The 15,633-nt window shown below is 36.5% G+C and overlaps 1 pseudogene; it reads right to left on the reverse strand.

The window, feature by feature from the left end:
- Positions 1-2,181: 2,181 nt before the first annotated feature.
- The window catches only part of LOC104662268, a 44,902-nt pseudogene continuing 31,450 nt past the window's right edge, over positions 2,182-15,633 (reverse strand).

Consider the following 15,633-nt stretch of genomic DNA (forward strand, 5'->3'; position numbering starts at 1 on the left):
TTTTTCAGGTTGAAAGTAGTGAGATGTCAGTTCTTCCTGGGAAATATCATGAGAATGCACACAAAACTGAACATATTCTCAGCAGCAAGGAGTGCTAAAGGGTGCCCACTCCAAGTCAACAATTCACTGTGTGCAACACCCCCCTTCCTCACACATTTGGCTTTGCTTTCTGTCACAGGACCATCAGACGTAGAATGTCCTGACTCTCCTGAATTACTAGAATGTCAGCAACAAACTCACGAAGTAGATTAGAGGGTAGGAATGGATACATAAATTTTTAAAAATCAGCCAATCATACTATTTTCTAGACAGTAATATATTAAGAACATGAGGCAGGACATCCACAAATTGTAAAGAATAATTAATAGTCCAGAACTGCCAAATAGGAATTTCCATTATAAAAACATCCTTGCAGCTAATCAGGTAACCCTTGCTTAGAAACCTGTTAGCACCCGCTAAATATTTGTAAAAGGAGCGGGTGGGAGAGAAATGAGCACAATATAGATACTGCCATCAATCAGCTTATAATACAACTAAAGAAAGAAAACATGCTCAAAGCGCCATTAGAGAAAGGGTGAGCCCTAATGACATAGTTTCACATTCAATATGGTAGGAGATGAAACAAGGGAGAAATGGTGTGGTTTGAAGTGGTTCAGCAAGGTAGGATTTCTAGAGAAAGGGGGGTTTAGGAGTTAGATTAGTAGAGGGTCAGCATTCCAGGTATGAAGGCAGGATTATCTGGCATGTGGCAGGGTGGGTGATGTTCATCAGTAACTGCTAATTGATATTTACTGAGCAGCCGTTGTGTCCTCATGACTGTAAGGCTATTAGAGGAAGATAGCCCACCTGCCTAACTGGGAACACAAGGCACACATATATTGGAAAGATCACATTGCACAAAACAGGTGTTCAATAAATAATTTTTTTAATAAATATGAACACTTAATAACAAATAAATGTTATGGATTGTAATAGTTGTAGAAGATTGGTTGGGATTGTAGCGACTGGATATGGGGCAATGGCTGTGGGTCTAGAGTATATTCAATGTGCAGTGAACACACACCTAATCTGTCCTCAAGGACAGAACCATGTGGAGGAATAGGAAAACAAGAGAAGCAGGCAGGAAGGGGAGGTCATGAGTACAACAGCTAAGAAATATTATATTGGGTTCATCCAGAGCAGGAAAAGCTGAGAGCGGTTCATGAGAGAAGGCCCCAAAGGCAAGGGGAGTGGGACAGGGGAGTGAAGGAGTGGGCTACAACAGGCCCTGCAGATGTAGAAGCCAGATCCACAGAGGCACTTAGAAAGTGAGGATCATGGATGAATTATTTTACGGAGAAAGTATAGGTTTAGATCAGCTGGCAGATGTGTTTGTAGGCTAAAGTCATGTTTTTCAGGACTAAAAAGGAGCAAAATAAGTAGACCTTCTTGGGACAGGAGATCTAGGGTACTCCGGAACCAGGAAAATGAGAAATAAGAGGGGAATTTTAAGAAAGAGAGGGCAGATCATCTATGAGGCTGGAGATGAAAGGTGTTGGAGATGGTGATGCAGAAGTCAAAGGACTCACTCGAAGGACTCACTCTGCTTATTTGTCCACATTCCCAGAGCTTGTCATGAGGTCTGGCCCAGGTGGGCAGTCACTCAGCCACTATGTGTCACTGTGGCTGCCATGGTGGATGGAGGCTGGACAGGTAGTGTGGTGATTGGCAGTCTTTCTGGAGGACTCACAAGGGAGGGGTTTCAAGGTGGGCATCTCCTTTCACGTTCCTGTCCATGTCTGCACTGTTCTTCTTCCCTCCCTGAACAGCACACACCCTGCACCCTTAGTTTCAGGGGTGTGAAAACAAATGCTACAACCACATTGCTTTGGTGGCTTTTCTGAACAGGCAGTGTGAGAAGAGATGTTCTGGCCAGGTGAAAGTGGACTTTATCTTTAGGTAGGTTTTTCAGTTTAGAAAGGTTTCCTTTGCTTATCCCTTGAGGACTTCTGTGCTGCTGCTTCTCCTCCGTCTTGCTAGTTAACAGAACAGGGGCAGAAGTGACACCAATGCTCTTGGCCTTGCCTGCCTTGGGAAGCACTACCGGGCCCCAGTGTTTAGAATCTTAGATGGAAATGTACACAAGGCACTGGCACATGCCTGCCGGAGTGACCCAGTGCTTCTCTCCCATGGGACTCAGGGTCAGCATGGGAAGACTGCTGGCAGGGACAGGAGCCCCACCCGCAAGGTAGACTGAGCCTCACTTCCACACAAAACCAGAATCCCATCCTCCCCAGAGTGCTCGCTCTCCTCCCCTTCCTTCCGCTTAATACGGTCTGACATGCTTTTGACCAGAACTGCAAAATTTCAAACATAAACCCAGATCTGTTGGGAAATCCTAATTAAAAACTTTCCATTCCCAGGTGGCACAATCACATCCTGCCTAAAACTTCTGGCCCACATCCCACCACCCAGATGTTGAAAAGAAACCTTTCTCTGCATAACACCAAAACCTGCACTTCAAGGTTTCTTTAGGGGACAAAGAAAAAAAAAAAGTACACACATGCAGAGTTCAGCCTACATGTTCATTAAGGAAAAAGAGCGTGGCTTATTCATCTTTTGATCTTTGTTGGCATTATGATTATGATTATGATTAATTACTCTGACCTGACAGGAATTGAAGAAGAGAATATATGCTGGTGCTCTGAAATGATCTACCCAACTCTGTCATCTGTAACAACCAGTGATAACTCTCTTGTCTTGTAAAAAGGGTTTGTACATAACTTGTACATGGTTTCATTTTGTATTTTTCGCAGATTAAAAATTTATGTATTTGTGTTCTAAAACAAGGAGTGTTTCTTGTGTCTTTGTAGCAGTCACATGCCATGGGGGTGAGAGGTGGGCTGGGGGTGGTGAGGTCCCTGAGTTCTAATCAGTCTGCTTTTGTCTCCTCCCTTCATGCTCCTCCATGAAGGCAAAGTTGTGGATTGATTGAAATCATGAGCTTCCCTTTGCAGCTTCAAGTGCAAATAGACCTCCCCACCTCCATGGTCTTCAAGGAGCCAGTCAGTGGGTGCTGCTTAAGACTGCAATAGGCATGGCGGAGAGGAAGAGCTGCTGTCATTCAACGTAGTGCCTGAGAGCCCTACATAGCCACACTGGGGCCAATGGGACAGGTGCTCCTGCAGAAGGCTCCAGCAAGCAGGGCACTAAAGAAATGCACATCTTTCAATAGGTCCTTGAAAAGCTAAAGCATTTCTCCCCTCAGCCACCCACTCTCAAGCTAGTTACCATTTCCTGCCATTTGCATAGACAAATGGTGTTCTTTCCCCTGCATTTAGCTTATCAAAACTCAGGACAATCTGCTAAAGGTTTGACTCATCCTACTCCACACTCATCCCCAACAGGGCAACAGATGGACATTTTAAAAGCAGAAAAAAAAAAAAAAAAAAAAAAGAAAGAAAGAAAAAGCCCTTAAAAATGAATCCTGCCATGTTGGGCCATGCTCTAAACCTTCTTCAGAACCTTCAGAGTTTGCACTCTTTTCAGGGGTCTGGACTCCCAAGGGCAAAGCTGGTCCAGCCTACAGAAAGGGAAGGACCTGGAGAATGGGAAAAAGCCATCCAAGGTATATAGTTGTGATGGGTAGAATGTGTTGGGATTTCATGTAGTCTAGAGATGGTTTCATTTGCTCATTAGCCAAATATTTACTGAATAGCTATTATGTTAACAGTCCTCTACTGGGAGCTGGGAAAACAACAGTGAGGAATTCTATGATTCCAGTTCTCCAGTCTTGGGGAGGGTTGGGATCAACAAATAAACAGGCGATAGCCATGTATTAAAAATTGATCTCTAAGGGAAAGCACAGTTTGCCATTGGGAACACATCAGAGGGGCACTCAGCTATTTGAAGAGGAGTATACCAAGTGATAGAAATTTTAAAAAACAAATCCCCCTTCTACCTAAGCCAATATAAGCCCCAACTGGAACTTATTCCCAGTGGTCAGCAAATGCAGGTTTACCTGTCAGAATGTGCCAGTTCCTGATAGTCCTTTGCACTCCAGTTTCTCAACTTGCCTTCTCCAATATTTGCTAACAAATCTGAATGTTGTTGGGGAATGTAATTGCAGAGCATATGGTCCCCATTAGTTAGGCAAACTCCACTGCCAAATTCAGCTCCAAGGAAGGAGTCTGCATAAAGGATGAAGTATTAGGAAAACATTGACAGTGACAGAGAAGGCAAATAAAAGAGATGAGACAGTGAGTTACAAAATAGCAGGCTTGGCAAACCCAGCACAATGAATGTGGAACATAATTTTCCATTTGTTGAGAAAACAATATATGTGAATTTGTACTAAAATCTCCCTGTAGCAAAAATCAAAGTAGACCATTCACCAGAATCAATGTTAACTGCTTTGCAATGTCAGATAAGATAGATTCTGCTTGGGAGAAAAACATGGGTGGAACAGAATAGACAGTCTGCTAAGGAAATAAAGCATGAGTGACATCAAAATGTAAATATAGACTTAACGCTATTTTAAATGTTACTGGACCAGCCTTTGAGAGGAGAAACAGAATCTTATGCTTAATAACCTCTCACATTCAGAGAGTATAAAAACATAAGCTAAATATAGTCAGACTTGAGGTCCCCTAAGATCCAGGAAAGAAGATATGACAAGATGAGAGCCTGGGGCTTCATCGGGCAGAAGGCAGATTCCCCAGACCAGTCAAGCTTCTGAAAATCAAAGAGGGACCAGGGCTGAACCTGAACCCAGACTCAGCCTGGCTGCTTGGCCTCCTCTCCCAAGCAGCTGATGCTATGGGTCCTTCACCCCAAAGCCTACCACAAGCTCGCTGGTTTTTAGTCTATTGTAATTAACTCACCCTAATTCAACATTTTGTGTGTGTGTGTGTGAAAAAGCACTTTAATTAGGTGTTTTCAAAAATAATTAACTTCAGTTTTTTCTGGAGTCAAAAATCTCTTTCCTTCACTTCCATTTCTCTGGTTAACATACTGTTTAATTCAATTGCATACTACGGTAACAAGTAGAGATGTTTAAACAAGCTCGGGACTGCTGGTCAGTTCACCTGGTGAAATCCCAAGAACACAGGTGAAGTAAGGAGTTCTGTGCAAGGCACACAATTTCAGTACACCACAGAAAGCCGTTAACTTGTTCACAGGAGAAAGGAGACAGACATCAGCTAATCCAGCTAGTGGATAACTGGTGCTTATTTAAGAGCGCTTCTAAGGGAAATGACTTTTAATGTCTACATATGGGTGACTATTGAAGTGAATTTGTTCACCCATTCCATGGAGTGCCAGTAAAAAAGATGAGTTAGGCCGGGCGCGGTGGCTCAAGCCTATAATCCCAGCACTTTGGGAGGCCGAGACTGGCGGATCGCGAGGTCAGGAGATCAAGACCATCCTGGCTAACACGGTGAAACCCCGTCTCTACTTTAAAAAAAAAAAAAAAAAAAAAATACAAAAAACTAGCTGGGTGTGGTGGCGGGTGCCTGTAGTCCCAGCTACTCGGGAGGCTGAGGCGGGAGAATGGCGTAAACCCGAGAGGCGGAGCTTGCAGTGAGCCGAGATCGCGCCACTGCACTCCAGCCTGGGCGACAGAGCGAGACGCCGTCTCAAAAAAAAAAAAAAAAAAAAAAAAGAGATGAGTTAGACTTAATTATTACATATTAGGGGTTGGTGAACTACGTCTTGAAGGAAAATGCAGCCTGCCACTTGCTTGTTTTCTAAATAAAGTTTTATTGAAACACAGCTATGCCCATTCATTTACAAATCATCTATAGCTGAGTTTCTGATACAACAGCAGAGTTCAGTATCTGGGATAAAGGATAAGGTTCATAAAGCCTAAATATTTACCATCTTACTTCTCACAAAAAAAATTGTGCTGACTCTTGGTCTATATTGCTTACAGGGAGAAAATAAAACGTATCGTAGAATCCCATTTGTGTTAAACAATTAGGTTTATTTATTCATCATTAAAATTGGGGAGGAAATAAGGTCAAGTCATAAGCAGTGATTATCAGAGTAATAGGAAGCAAAGGGGAAAAATTAAGAGACAGGAAGGAGTTTTGCTTTTCACTTTACACATTTCCGTTTTATTTAGGTTTATGTAGATCAAACATGCATAATTTTTACTATTGGAAAAATGTTAAAAATAATTCTTTTAGGAAAATTAATAAGTAAGTTTAGCTAGCTAACAAAATAAATTTATAATAAATAAGAGCCTATGGTTACGCTGCGTTTAAGTGGCATTACCAGGATGGGAATGCAGTTCTTTTGACTCCAAAGACCATTCCAGAGCTCTACATCTCGTAGCTGCCAGTTCCCAAGTGGCCTGTATAAAGCAGGAAAGTGTGAGACATAGTGACAGTTTATCCAGTACTCTGAGTTGCTGCTTTGCCACAGTTGTTGAGCTCTGGACCTGCCAGGCTAGCAAGCAGGAGTCTCATTCCCCAACAAACTGTTCTTCCTGTAATTGCATCCCCAGCACCAATGCAGCAGCAGGAGAACTCTACCTGCCCACAGAAGGAGGCTGCAGGCCTGAGCTACCTAATTCCAAGGCTCTGCCTACATTCATCCTCAGTGCTCAACTCAACAGCACCGCACTGGGTCCTGACCTCATTCTATTTTGTGCAGTCCTTTTTACATCAAGGCATCTTCCCAAAAAAGGATACGCCCTCCAAGAATCTTTTATCTATTAATTAATTAAAATAAAATTAATTGAGCACAATCGATTATGCATGCAATTGGCACACATTTTAAAGATACAGAATAAACAGTGAAAATAAATCTCCCTCCCATTTCTGTCTTAGACATCCAGCTCCCCTCCCTAAGACAACCATGGTTAATATTTTCTTCTTCATCCTTCCAGAAAGTCTTTGCATATACAATCATAATCCAAACATAGCATGCTATATACTTTAAAACACTTTAAATACACTCTATACATCTTTTTAAAACAATTTAATGTGTAGATTTTTTGGTCCATCCATCAATCTTCCTAAGGGCTGCACAGTATTCCATATAAAACTCATCTATTTAACCTTTCCCCTATTGATGATTATTAGGTTGTGTTTATTCTTTGGCTATTTCACCCACAAATGTAAGCATAGCAGTAGGTTAAATTCCCAGAAATGGAATTGCCTTGTCATTAAAAAAAGAAAAAGTTTTAAGTGCAGTTGTAGTTGATTTGCCAAACTATCCCCCACAGAAGATGTTATAAATCATAATTCTACCCTCTACCCTGGCATTCTGGCTTTCTGTACCCTCTTCAACATGGGTTATTATATTAACCAGGATGCTTTTCACTGTAAGTAATAGAATGTCCAACTAAAAATTAGTTATGGAAATGGAAAGTCCACAGGTGTGTTAGTTATAGAGTTGGTTGATTCAGCAGCTCAACCTTGTTACCAAGAACCTAGGAGCTTTCCATTTTTATGTTCTATTGTCTTCTTCAGCACACTGACAACGGCTGCGCTCATTGCCAAAGGACAGCTACAACTACTGTAGCGGTCACATACAAACAAAACAAAGTTCTATAAAAGAAGAAGAGGTTAGTTTTTCTCGCGGGACTTTTTTTCAAATTGAAGAAGAAACATTTTCTAGAGTCACCTAGTACACGTTCTTTTGGATCTCATTGGCCAGAATGAGGTCCCATGACCACACTCAAAATAATAAAAGATTTGATATGAAAAGGGTATAATAATTACACGTTTGACTTAGACTTTGAGCCTCCCATGTTAGATTGGGAGTGAGACCACCTCTTCTACTGCTTGAGTGGGGAATCCAGCAAACAAAAAAGAAGGAGGAGTGGTCATACAGCAGGCCACCAAATAGTGGCCAATCTGAGATTTGAAAGTAAATTTTCATTTCAATTACATTTAAATTTTTAAATTATGAGCAAAGTTAAACATCTTTTGACATTTTGTTGCCAATTTTTCCATTTATATTTCTCTAACTGAACTTCCTATGTGATTTACTTTAAAGTTATCTAGTTTTTAAATTTCTTAAATAAATTTCTTTTTAAAATTTCAAAACTAGCATATGCTCACCATTTTCATTAAACAATGAAAATATATTTATATTTAAAGTAATCTCCTCAAACCTCCTTTATATTTTCCATCTCTCCATTGTGAAACCAATGCAAATGTATAAAATAGGTGGGGAAATGTTTAACAATTTTTTGGCAAATAAAAAGCTCATATTACAAACAAGATTTTGCAACTTGCCTTTCTTTTTTTTTTTTTTTTTTTTAGGTATGATTACTATATATTTATTTATTTATTTTTATTATTTTTTTTATTTTTATTATACTTTAAGTTCTAGGGTACATGTGCATAACGTGCAGGTTTGTTACATATGTATACTTATGCCATGTTGGTGTGCTGCACCCATCAACTCGTCAGCACCCATCAATTCATCATTTATATCTTGTATAACTCCCCAATGCAAGCCCTCCCTCCTCCCCTCTTAATTAAAAATATATAAATATATTCCCTCCAGATTAATAGATATAATTAACATCCTTTTAATTAATGTATCCTTTAATTATCTATTGGAAGTAGTAAAATAACAAAATTAAATTTTAAGAATAAAAAGCAATAGAAAATTAATATTCTAATTTATGTATAGATCTAAGTTAAAAGTCTACCCACTTTTTATTCAGGTGTTTCCTATTCTTTTTCACCCGCTGGAGTTCCTTTCTCTCTGATAGTCAGGGCCACTGCTTCCCTGAAGAGACACAAATGAGCAGGTAAGTGGAATCTAGGATGAGGCCAAAGGTAAAAGTTTTAAGGATTGTCATCTGTAGGTCAGAGTCTCCTTGCCCTGCCAAACTCAAATAACTCTTGAGTACATCAGAGGAAAAGCTGCTGTTAAAAGAGTGGTGCTAGGGGCATTAAAAATGAAATATAGAGGAAATTTCTGAAGTTTCAGAACTATCACACCTACACAAAGCAAACATAGGCATGTAGTTTACTAAATTATAGATGAACCATCAAAAGGGGCAACAAAAAATAGAAAAGATAGAAAATATGATGGCAAATCTGAGACAAACATATTATATAAGTAAATAAAAATGGGCTAACTTTATTTTTTTAAAGACCTATGGTGGAAAACTAAACCCAAAAATTATGCTGCATAAAAATGTTATCAAAAAATAAACTGTATTGCAGCACTACTCACAATAGCAAAGACATGGAATCAACCCAAATGCCCATCAATGATAGACTGAATAGACAAAATGTGGTACACATACACCATGGAATACTATGCAGCCATAAAAAGGAATGAGATCATGTCCTTCATGGGGACATGGTTGGAACTGGAAGCCATTATCCTCAGCAAACTTACTCAAGCACAGAAAACCAAACATCACATGTTCTCACTATAAGTGGGAGCTGAACAATGAGAACACATGGACATAGGGAGGGAAACAATACATACTGGGGCCTGTTGGGGGGTGTAGTGGCGGGAGGGAGAGCATTAGGAAAAATAGCTAACGCATGCTGGGCTTAATACATAGGTGATGGGTTGATAGGTGCAGTAAACAACCATGGCACATGTGTTAACATATGTAAGAAACCTGCACATGTACCTCAGAGCTTAAAATAAAAATTAAAAATCAAAAAAAGGAGCTTAGAACAGTTGAAAGTAAAAGCATATGCAAAGGCATTTGGATCAATTAGAATTTTTGGTTTAAGCAGAGAATAGTAGATTCATAATATCAGATAATGTTAACATCAAGACAAAAACTAGTGAACAAGAAAAAGCATGGTACTTTTTATGATAAAAGTGCAGTGTAATCACACAATCACAGATACCAGGCTCAAATTATCACAGCATCTAATTCTGTAAAGCAAAAATAGGAGGGAACTTCAAAATATTTCGTGGAAAAACTGAATTAAAAAATAAAAATTAAAATCATAAATTTTATTTATCAACAAGAACTCCATCAAGGTCAAGACACTTTATAAGTGATGATACCAGCTCTTAGTCCATCCCTAAAGAACTGAGGGTGCTGGGAATTTAACCATATTAATGCGGTCTATGTTACATTATTAACTGAAGGAAAATGGGTGCCCTTTACAGACTTTTTAAGATTAGGAAACAAAAGAAGTCAAAAGGAGCCAAATCAGGGCTGTAAGGTGATGCCTAATGATTTCCCATTGAAATCCTTACAAAATTTACCTTGTTTATGAGAGGAATAGGAGCACTGTCGTGCTGGAGAAGAACTCTCTGGTGAAGTTTTCCTCGATATTTTTCTGCTAAAACTTTGACTACCTTTCTCAGAATACTTTCATAATGAGAAGATGTTGTTGTTCTTTGGCCCTCCAGAGAGTCAACAAACAAAATGCCTTGAGCATCCCAAAAAACTGTTGCCATGAACTTTGCCTTTGACCAGTCCACTTTTGGTTTGACTGGACCACTTTCACCTCTTCGTAGCCATTGCTTTGATTGTACCTTGACTTCAGCATCATACTGGGAAAGCCATGCTTCACCTCCTTTTGCAACTCTTCAGAAAAACGCTTCAGGATCTTGATCCTGCTTGTTTAAAATTTCCATTGAAAGCTCTATTCTTGTTTGCAGCCAATCTGGGAGCAAGAGTTTTGGCACCCATCAAATGGAAAGTTTGCTCAGCTTTAATTTTTCAGTCAAAATTGTGTAAGATGAATCCATTGAGATGTGGTGTTGACTATTGTTTCTGCTGTTAATCGTTGGTCCTCTTCAATTATTGCACAAACAGTATTAATTTTTTCCATGCAAATTGATGTAGCTGGTCTGCCACTGTGGGCTTCACCTGCAACATCATCTCATCCCTTCTTAAAACAAGTTATCCATTTTTAAACTGCTGATTTCCATGGGGCATTCTCCCCATAAACTTTTTGTAAAGCTTCAATCATTTCACCTTTCTTCCACCCAAGCTTCACCACAAATTTGCTGTTTGTTCTTACTTCAATTTTAGCAGAATTCATGTTGTTCTGATAAGGGCTTTTTCAAACTGATGTCTTACCCTTCTTAGTGCCTCAAACTAGATCTGTTCAGACATGTTATAAGAAGTTAGTACTAATTTATTTTTGTGCCAAAAATGTTTTGAAATCCATGCACAGTTTTTTCATAATATGCATTTTCATAAACTTTTTCAAGACTGCTCGTATATAAAATGTGGGGAGGAATACTTAGAAGCAAATAATAGTAGGAGATGTTTGCTAATCTCTTATTCCATGAAAGATTGAGTGAATAAAAATAAGCAAAACTATGAAAGATTCAGCATTGTTAATAAGATAGATTCTATATGTAAGTTTTATAATTAAGTATATATATATGTTATGTGGACATATGTGTGTGTCTGTATATGTGTGTATTTATATATACATGTATAATTATATAATGAAAACAGAATATATTCCCTTTTCATGGAGCATTCTTAAAACTCTACCACCTATTATTCTGCAAAATAACAATATATTCTAAAAATAGAAATTGTACACATTATTTAGTGCAAGAAAATTGATAACTAACAACAAAGTCAGAAAGAAAAATAAGCTTACCAGCTGGAAATTAACTATTTTAAAGCAAAAATCAAAGCCAAAATTGGAGATTATGCAGAAAATGATAATAATAAAATACTTTATATGACTATCTATAGAATGCTGCTAAAACACATCAAAAAGGAAAATTCATGTCTTTAAATACATATATTTAAGCAAGAAATAATAAAATAAGTTCAGCATACAACACAAGAAGTCAGAAAGAAAGTGAATGAAATCAACTTTAGACAAGAAAATAAACTGAAAAATATTAAAGCAGGCATTAATGAACCAGACAACAAAAAGTTATAGAACTAATGCATATACAAGAGCAATTCTATGAGAACAAAAAACAATGATATAATAAAGGAGAAAGTACAAATTCACAAAAATATAAATGGTAAATAACTATAAAAACAAATAATATGAATCTCGAGTGTGTTTAACTCTGTAAAAGTAAATTTGAAAATTTGGATGAAATGAAAATCTTAGGAAAATATAAACTGGTACTTAGAAAAGGGATAAGCAGAAATTAACCTATTGCCCTGGGGAAAATAGAGGCCATTGTTGAAGCATACGCACCCGTAATAAAAAATGTGTTAGGCCTAGTAATTTGTGGGTGAGTTCCACCCAAAATTTAAAAACAGGTATTTTCAATACTATTCCAGAGCATAAAAAAAAATGCTTTCAATTCTTTTATGAAATGTTCAAAACATTGTTTACAAAACCTGACAATTACAGCAAAAAAATTAGAGACCAATTTCACTTACAAATATTAATTCAAATATAGTAAATATGAAAATAAAGCTTGCAACATATGTATAAAATACGTTTCAATATTAGGAATTATTGCAGTATAATTCTCCATACTAACAGGTCTGAGGTGAAAAGAATATTGTAATTTCTATATATGGTGAAAGAGATTTGATAAAATCTAACACCTTGATTAAAAATCATAATAAAGTAGGTAATTTTCTTAACATTATAAACAATATATATTTTAAAAATCAGCATTAGATATAATGAAGCAACTACGGAACTCTTCCCATTCTAACAATGATTCCAGAAAGAAAGTTTAAGAAACTCAGCTTTGCTTATTACATCTAGCTTATTCTATTAGACAATTTAAAAAGTGAGATGCCTTTAAAAATTGGAATGGAAACAAATTTTTATTATTTGCAGATTATGATTATATCTATGAAAAATCTAAGAAAATCAACTGGAAATCACTAACAAATTATAAAAGAATCGAATAAGTTTGGTTAAAAAAACTAAACTGCAAAAGAGAATAGTCTTCCTAAGTACAATTATGAAATATAAAAATACAAAACTATTAAGAAGTAAAAAAAAGTATAAAACAATTAAAAAAATATTAATTAGCTTAAAATAAATATTCAATGAAAAAATACTCAATATTATTAGTCATCATGGAAATGTAAATTAAAACTACAATGAGAAACAACTTCATGTACACTACGATGACTATTATAAAAGACTGACAATACCAAGGGCCTTGAGGATGTGGAGCAACCTAACCTTCCGTACATTGCTGGTGGTAATGTCACTTTGAAAAACAGTTTAGTAGTGCCTAGTAAAGTTACAGATGTACTTTTTATTAAAAAGAGACAATTCCACTCATAGTAAAAAACCAGATATTCACAGCAGCTTTATTCATAATAACCCTAAAGTGGAAACAATTCAAAGCTTATTGACAGGTGAATGTATAAACAAATTATAATGTGTTTATGCTATGAACTACTATACAGCAAAGAAAAGAAATGAACTATTGATGCATATAAGAATATGGATAAATTTCAAAAAATATTATATTGACCAAATAAGCACAACAAAAAAGATACATACTGTATGATTTCATTTATATAAAACTCTAGAAAAACCTCTATAGTGATAGAAAGCAGACATGTGGTTGCTTGGGGAAAGGCAAGAAAGGAGAAGATTGATTAGGATATGATACGATTGAAATTTTGGGATCATAGAAATTTTCTATACCTTTATTGTGGTGGTTGTTGTATGGCTGTATAAATGTGTCATAATTAATGAAATGCATAGTTAAAATCAGCGCATTTCATTGTGTGTAAACTATACCTCAATATAGTTGACTGAAAATAAAGGCAAATTATAAAATGACAATAATCAAAATTGTGTAGTACTGATGCTTGACTTGACAGATTAGAGAGACAGAATAGACAGACAAGAAATTCTTCCCATATATCTAATCATTTAGCATATGAGAAAGATGGTATTACTTACTAGTGAAGGAAAGGTGGATAATTCAAATGATATCAAGATAGAGTAGTCATGTATAAAAGATAAAGCTTTATGACTATTATGGGTTGAATTCTGTCACCCAAAAGGATATGTTGAGGTTTTAACTCACAGTACCTCAGAATGTGGCCTTATTTGGGAATAGTGTCATTGCAAATGTAATTAGTAAAGACAAGGTCACACTTTACTGAGTGGGCTCATAATCCAATATGACTGGTGTCCTGAGAAGACACAGACACAGACTGAAGTTGGCTATGTGATGATAGAGGCAGAGACTGGAGTGATGTATTTATAAGCATAAGAACACCAAGGACTGCTGGCCACCACCAGAAGCCGGGACGAGGCAAGAAGGATTTGTCCTAGGGTCTCAGAGACAGCATGGCCCTGCTGATAACTAGTTAGAACTTCTCACCTTCAAAACTGTGAGAGAATACATTTATGTTGCTTTAAGTCCTTCAGACCAGTTGTAGTACTTTGTTATGGCCCTAGGAAATTAATATAAGGCCTATATAACTCCTTTTGCAAAAAATAAGTAATTGAAAAGATTAGAAAGAAAAAGCAATAAAAGAAAACATGCTAGACATGAAAAGTAAATCTCAGATTTGGAAAGGTATTATAATAACGATGAAATATTCAAAAGCCAAAAACTGGAACATTGTTGTAAACAACTAAATCATTTAAAAAGTATTCATACAAAAATAATAAAATATGTATAGCTCTTGATTTGATTTGTTAAGTTTTGAGAGAATTTATCTATGTCCTAGAGAGAGAGCTTGTTATTTTCAGTGTATGGAAAACTTTTTCATTCACTGTCAAATGTTGGCATCAAGATTATACTGGCCTGATACAATGAGCTAAAAAGTGTTTCCACTTTTTCAATTCCCTGAGAGAGTTTATATAGAATTAGTGCTATTTTTCCCCAATAGTCTTTGGAAAAAAATCACTGATGAAGTTGTCTGTACTTGGAAATTACTTTGTGAGAAGTATTTTCATTACAGATTCAAAATACTTAATAGACGTATAACTATTTAGATTTTCTTTCTCCTTTTCTGTTGTTTTTTGTGAATTGTGTTGGTTTAGGATTTGTCTATTTCATGTAAATTTTCAAAAGTTTTAGTATAATATTGTTTATTAAATCTTTTTATTATCTTTGTAATATTGGAAACATCTGTCCTTTTTTATGTTATTGGTAATTTGTACCTTTCATTTTTCTGATGTAAATTTCCTTTTAATTTCCTTCAGGCAGAGTACATTTGTGATGAACTCTCTCAGTTTTTTTTTTGCTTGTCTGGAATATCTTTGTTACCTCTCTTAAATGATAATTTAGTAAGAAAATATAATTCTAGTTTAGTTTAGGCAGTGTCAATACAGTAATCTTTCCTTTTGAGTTTTCTCTCTCCTTTCTGGCTACACACAAGTTACTATCTTGATCTTTGCTGTTTTGTGGCTTCATTTAATAGAAGTTGTCTATTTCATGTAAATTTTCAAAACTTTTAGAATAAAGTTGTTCATAACATCATCTATATTGGGAGAATCTGCAGATATGTCCTCTTTATTATTCTTGTTATTGGTAATTCGTGACTTTCTTTTTCCTTTTTTTAAATCAATCTTATTAGTCTACTAGTTTTTCAGAGAAGCAACTTTTAGAATGAAATAAGGAAAATGATTCTAGAAGTGTGAAATCCAGAATGAAGAGTGAGCAAATAAATTAGTAAACATGTGGGTAAATAAGAAAACAATGCCTGTAAAATGAAAAGCAATAAATGTGAGCTAAGAAAAACAGTTTAACAACAGAAGGGGGTGGATATAAAGTGATGGT

The sequence above is a fragment of the Rhinopithecus roxellana genome, chromosome 11, assembly GCF_007565055.1.
Source record: "Rhinopithecus roxellana isolate Shanxi Qingling chromosome 11, ASM756505v1, whole genome shotgun sequence".
Classification (NCBI taxonomy): Eukaryota; Metazoa; Chordata; class Mammalia; order Primates; family Cercopithecidae; genus Rhinopithecus; species Rhinopithecus roxellana.